This window comes from Anas platyrhynchos, chromosome 1, assembly GCF_047663525.1.
Source record: "Anas platyrhynchos isolate ZD024472 breed Pekin duck chromosome 1, IASCAAS_PekinDuck_T2T, whole genome shotgun sequence".
Classification (NCBI taxonomy): Eukaryota; Metazoa; Chordata; class Aves; order Anseriformes; family Anatidae; genus Anas; species Anas platyrhynchos.
In genome coordinates this window covers 73,046,801-73,052,900 of record NC_092587.1, presented here as the reverse complement: position 1 = coordinate 73,052,900, position 6,100 = coordinate 73,046,801, and positions in this window count along the sequence as shown.

The window sequence follows — 6,100 nt, the reverse complement described above, 5'->3', positions numbered from 1 at the left end:
AAACACTGCTAACTGTATGGCATTTTGTATTGACATAAAAGCCTCACTGAGGATAACAGACATTTATAGAGCAATTCACATGATTTTAAGATTATCCACCTTTGCCTTCGCTTAGTGTTATTTAATCTGATAGTTTTTGTTTATTATTTGAAATGTACACAGAGTAGATTGTGTTGCTCACAGCTATGTGAAAAGCCTGCTGTCTGTTAAGACTTACCCTTTTTGTGTGTTCTAATGTCCTCTCCTGACAGCAGGATTTTTGGTAGACAGTTACAAGAAGACTATGTTCCCCACCTATTCTTTAAAGGGCACAGGGACTGACTGCACCAGCCTAGATTCCCTATAAGATCTATAAAATTCCCTAAAAAAAAAAAAAAACATATAGAGGTTTTCCCTGTACACAGCAGGTTGGAAATAGAAGATATAAAGTGCTATACTTTCTCTGATTGTGCTCAGCTTGCCCCATCTCCCTTGAGGATCATTGCGAATTGCCAGAGGTTATCATAATACTGCAGCTTCTATAAAGCTGCTGTGTAGCCGGGCAAAATTCAGGGGCATGAAGGCAGCTCACTCACAGCAAACTCCCTGACAGTTTATCCTTTGCATTTCCTACCACCTGTTCACACACAACACTCCTTACTTTGTGAGCACTTGGTGAAACAGGGAATTGGGCTTTAATTACAACAAGTCTTATCCTGTGGGGTAAGACTTTCTGTGAGGTAGCAGCTTCACTGTGAAGTCCTGTGATGCACAGCTAGGATGTGGTCAACCAGATGAAAGAAAGAAAAAAATATTCTTGCATCTATCAGAATATGATTCTATGATTCTATAATTTAGTTATTGAATCTTCAGTTAAAGTCCATTATCCTTCATGAAGAGTGAATTTGGACCAAGAACATCCACATTCTGATCTTCACCATCCCCTGTGTTGCTTTGCTCTACTATCACAAAACAAAACCATGGATGATTTAATTGTCTGACTGACAATGCATAAAAGAATACTCCAGGGACAGAGATATCTGTGCCTGAATGTAGGGCTCACATTCTTATTGAGGTAGCTGGATAAGCACTCTGACTGTCAGGGTTATTATCATATCAAGATTTTAAAGGTAGCTGATTCAAATAGCTGTAACTTAGATGCCACTCATGCCCAGCTTTTCCTTCTTCTTTTGGAGATCTAGGAAACCTTCAATAAGTAGGTGATATACAATGTATACTTTCATGTAGGCTAAATCTTAGAAATTTTGTCTGATACTGAAATATGTTTTACTGATTACCAGTGGAAAACATAGGATTTTAGAGCATATTATCATTTTTATAAATATTCTAGGCTTTTCCCACGCAGTATTAACTTATTAAGTACAAGAAAAGACAGTGAAAAGTTGGCAACACCCTAACAATCAAAGCTTTCATGACCATACCAAATAATTTGATCAAGGATACTTCTAAGAGTAATCTGAACTACTATCTCCAGTGATATAATAAACAACAAGTGGAGACTGCAAATACCTACGAAGCACAGCAAAAATTGTTTCTCAGTTGCCTTGTCTACTGTGTTTCAAGATTTCAAAGTGAAGACATTTTGTCATGGTATAAGATCGTGTCCAAACTTTTGGTTATGGTTAGATTTTGGAAAACATTGTACATGCACATGCTAGCAGTTACGTTACTATATGGTTTCCCAGAGATGTCTACCTTCAATATGGAGGTAAATATATGGCATATCAATGGTACACTGATAATGGAAAATCTTCCTGTTTCAGATAGCCCTTTTCAGTAAAGACTGAACAGTTGTTTCAGTAAATTCGATATTCTTAATAGATCCATTTTCTACTTTTTCACTGGAAAAATAGTGTTAATACATGTTAAAGAGAAGTTTATTTTGTTCTTAAGGTATGGGGACAAAGCAATATGTAATACCACAGAGCCTAGTATTGGTTTCATGTGATATTAAATAGACTCCAACCAATGAAAATCCCCAGCACTAACAGCAGTGCAAAAAAATACACGGGCTTATGGGCACAGAAGCCATTCCTAAATTCTTAAGTGGAAGCAACTGCCTTTAAAGCTATATGCAACCCAGTATAAATGCAAGTTAGCAGACTTCTCTGTTACACTGGTTATGTCACCTGTTTAGACAATCTAAAAGAAAAGGTGGTTGGTACCTGTGAAATGAAATTAGGGGCTTAAGTATTAGGCTGTCTGAAGCTGCTGGAACAAGGAAGCATTGCAGCTGCACTAGCAGAGACTGTTGAAGGCAATTCACAGTTCACTTGAGCCAGGTTTAAAGCCATGATGCTTCCTTTCATTTGTTGCAACACTGTGGACGCCTGAGATTCAAGGATTAGGATATATGACATTTTCACAGCATGAGCCTCAAGCCAGCAGGCTCTTAAATCACTAAGTGTCCAAACAGTTTTCATTGTGCTCTCATCCATTCTCTGCAAAGTATGGTGAACAGGGGAAAAACTGCCTCCATATATGAAACGAGAATAGTACAACACCTGCTGGGGCGGAAACTATATTCATGAGGTAGGTAAATGAGTTGACAACAGGAGAACAATGTAACTGGTCCTGCAGCATAAACTCTGCTGCAGCTAACACAGATTTTCTAAAATATATCGGGTTCATGAACTAAAACCTTGCTATTACAGAGGCAAGCAGTGTGTGTTTCTCAGGAAGCCAATAAAGTGCAGGTAATTTAGCCTCATCTCAGGGAAAACAAACAAAAAAGATGAAAATAACAATTCCAGAGTATCAAAAAGGCCCAAGAGGCTTGCAGATGTCTGTTCACAGAAACTCTAATAGACACTCAAACCTATGAAGGTTCCTGCAAGGATCATGAGAGAAGCTGAGGATGCTGCAGAATTGAGCAGAGAAGTCCATGGAAAAGAACACACAATCTGAGTGAGCAGGAAATTTGCCAGGCAGATATAATGAACCTGTGGGGATGGGTGTAAAAACAGAGAAGGGATTATGTGGTGTTTAGCTTGAAAAAGAGCCAAACAAACCCACAATTTTATTTTATTTTTTTTAACCCAGATGGTTTCACTTATCTAGGCTAACAAACAGTTAAATCTGAATATAAACAGTAGTAGGAACTGCCTACAAAAGAAACAAGGATAAAATGGTGAGCACTGTACCTGTTTATAAAATGGATGAGTCACCAGTGCAACAGTTTGCTTTGCTATACTGATAAGCAAATGGAGGCTTTAGCCTACTCCTGGTTAATACACTTGCTGTTCAGAAAGATGCTGCTTGCTGTAAATCAGCCTTTCATTTAGCAAAGGATGGAAATCCACCTATCTCCCTTATATTTGGAGAGGGGGAAGAAGTGAAGTAGGATGACTGGGTATGCAATTAGTAATTTATTTGTTAGGACTTTGCTGCTGTAATCTTATGCCAACACAGGGCTGCAAGTTTAGCAAGCTGGAAGACCCATCTGAAGTGCACACTCTATTTATAATCCCTTTGGACCAGCAGTAGCATTGATGCTGTGTCCAATATGACTATGGGCATATCTGCACAGGGTAGTTTAAGCACCGAGGCATGAATCACCTAGCTATGTGTTGCTGCATTAGACTAGGATTGCATCCAGATATGAGGCAAGAGTGCTCTCAAAAGATCACATTTCTAAACTGCTTTATACCTGTAGAGAGTTCAGGCAATTTGTAATGACATTGCTTCTAATAAGGCCAATGAGTAAGGATGAAATACGGATGTGTCAGAGAGATGCAAGTAAGAGATCTGACAAAGAACTAGGGTGGCATGAGGACAAGGGAAAGAAAGAACAGCATGGCTGTGGACCACCATTTCAAAACTGGAAATCCTGAAGCACTACCTTAACTTGTCCCTGTCTACAATGCTGAGGAAAGTTCCTTACATTGGCCTCTTGAAACAACTTTCCAAAGATGCTGTAATGACATGCATGGACACCTTTGCCAGAACCACTGTGAATGAAAAAGGAGACTGTCCAGCTCTCAGAGGCAGCATCACCTATATTCTGTTAGGGAATAGGTTGTATGCAGGATTTTAACTTCAAGAGCTGCTGCCAAAATGCCCTGCGTGATGACTCATACCCTCTAGGTACACCCTGCTGCGCTAATGCTGCAGCAAAATGCAGTAAAAGTGCTTTGTGTTTTGTGGTATCCAAGGTTTGGCAGCCATGGGAGCAGATGGGAAGGAGGCAGAGCATGGCTGGGAGCATTTTCAGTTTGCAAGGCTGCTGCATCAAGGATATCTGATCAGTGGCACTAGGTGCCCTAGGAGTTGATGCTTAGAGTGTCTGCACTGTAGAGAGCTGAATGCCTTGCTCTGCACCTCTGGATGCCCCAGCAGTTGGTGCAGGAAGCCCACTTCCCTCTCGCATCCCACTGCAGTACAGATCTGGAAGATGGAAAAGGCAGATTTGGCTAAGTCAGATGCTTGTTCCTGCTTTCCCATGCTCAATTTCGATGTAGCAAAGATGTAACAAGCAAAGCTGATACGAAGCTGGTACAGGGAGAAGTTTTAATACTTGAACCAACTGATGCTTTTCCACTCAAAAGACTCTGTATTTTTCTATGCAAAAAGAAAGGGATAAAAAGAACACAAGAACTCAAGAGCCCTGTTAGGTATGATTTTCTCATACTAATTCCTCTTCCCAGGATTTGGACAGGACATGACTCCTGCAGACTTCTTACAGATAAGCTGGAAAATATTTCATACTATATATATGCCAGACTGAAACTGTCTTCTCAAAAGTACAAAATAGCTTTTTTACAGTAGGGTTCGACAATCTCAGCTGAATATCTCTTCATTTATTTGAATTTTGAGAAATCTCACTTAGACACTTTCCACTCCTGACTTTAGAGAGTCTTTGGAATTTTTTAAGATAAAAACTGCAGTGAAAAAATCCTGAATTTTTATGTCATTATTGTTAAAAATAATGGTGCTAAATTATGAATGCACTGAGTAGCTATGATGAGAGACGTCTACTATTTACAAAACACTTTCCTAGTTATCTCGTATTTCAAGATTCTGAAATCACCTGAGAATCTCTGGGATGTAAAATTTAATTCAGTTTCTTGGCATGTGTAATTAGTTGGTTGCCTTAGCTACTCAGATGAATGTGTTGCATCCAAATGAAGGTTGAGCCAACACATCTGTGTCGGGCTGTTGGTTAAAAATGAGATTTAGAAGCCTGTGCATATAGGATTTAAGACCTTACTCTGCTCTTGTTAGTGGGAACTTTATCATTGTGTTTAACGCACTCAACATGATGCAGATTTTTCCCTTCAGCTTTGTCTGCATTCAAGGATGTCAGCTCTTTTTGAAAGATCTACTGCCAGTGGATATTTGAATTCAAAAGAGATACTCATTTTTTTAAACACTTTTCAAGGTAAGCACGCTCAGCATGACACTCCACTTGCCTCTTTGCTATCCATATACAAATACATACATATACAGCCCCCCCAGTCACCCATAATACAAATTTACTTTGCTGAAACTCAGGTTCCAGTTCTAGCAGATACTTGCGGATATGTCTGGTGAAAGAAGTCTAACTACCATGTGCTCAGTTTTAACATGTGCATGACTTGGCTCCTCTGCTTGAGGACAATAAAGAGCTGGATATGTCTCTACTGACTGCCACCCTATGAAATTACTACTTGCGGTGCCTTCACTCTGATCTCAATCACCTTCAACAAGGCATAAAGACTTGTCTGTAACTGAGAGCAGAATGGGTATGAGACTCAGTATTTCTGCTGATACCATGAAAAAGGCTATACCTCTCTCATAGCCATGCAATTTCTAATACAGGCTTTCATGTCAATCAGGGCTTTCATGTCAATTTATGTTATTTACATAATACATACATATTTGCATACATTTATGTATACAAAGGTAGCTATAGCAGGAAAATGTTAGGGCTCCAACTGACACTGCTTATTTAGATATACTCTATCAGTTTTTATCATTGTAAATGTGTTGATGTTAAAACAAAGGGTATATTTCTTTAATATATTTCTTGAATGCTGGGGGGGGGGGGGGAAAGATATAGTGACACAAAAATTATATGTAACTTCAGTCTTAATCAGGATAGGGCTCTGAATGAGTCTGA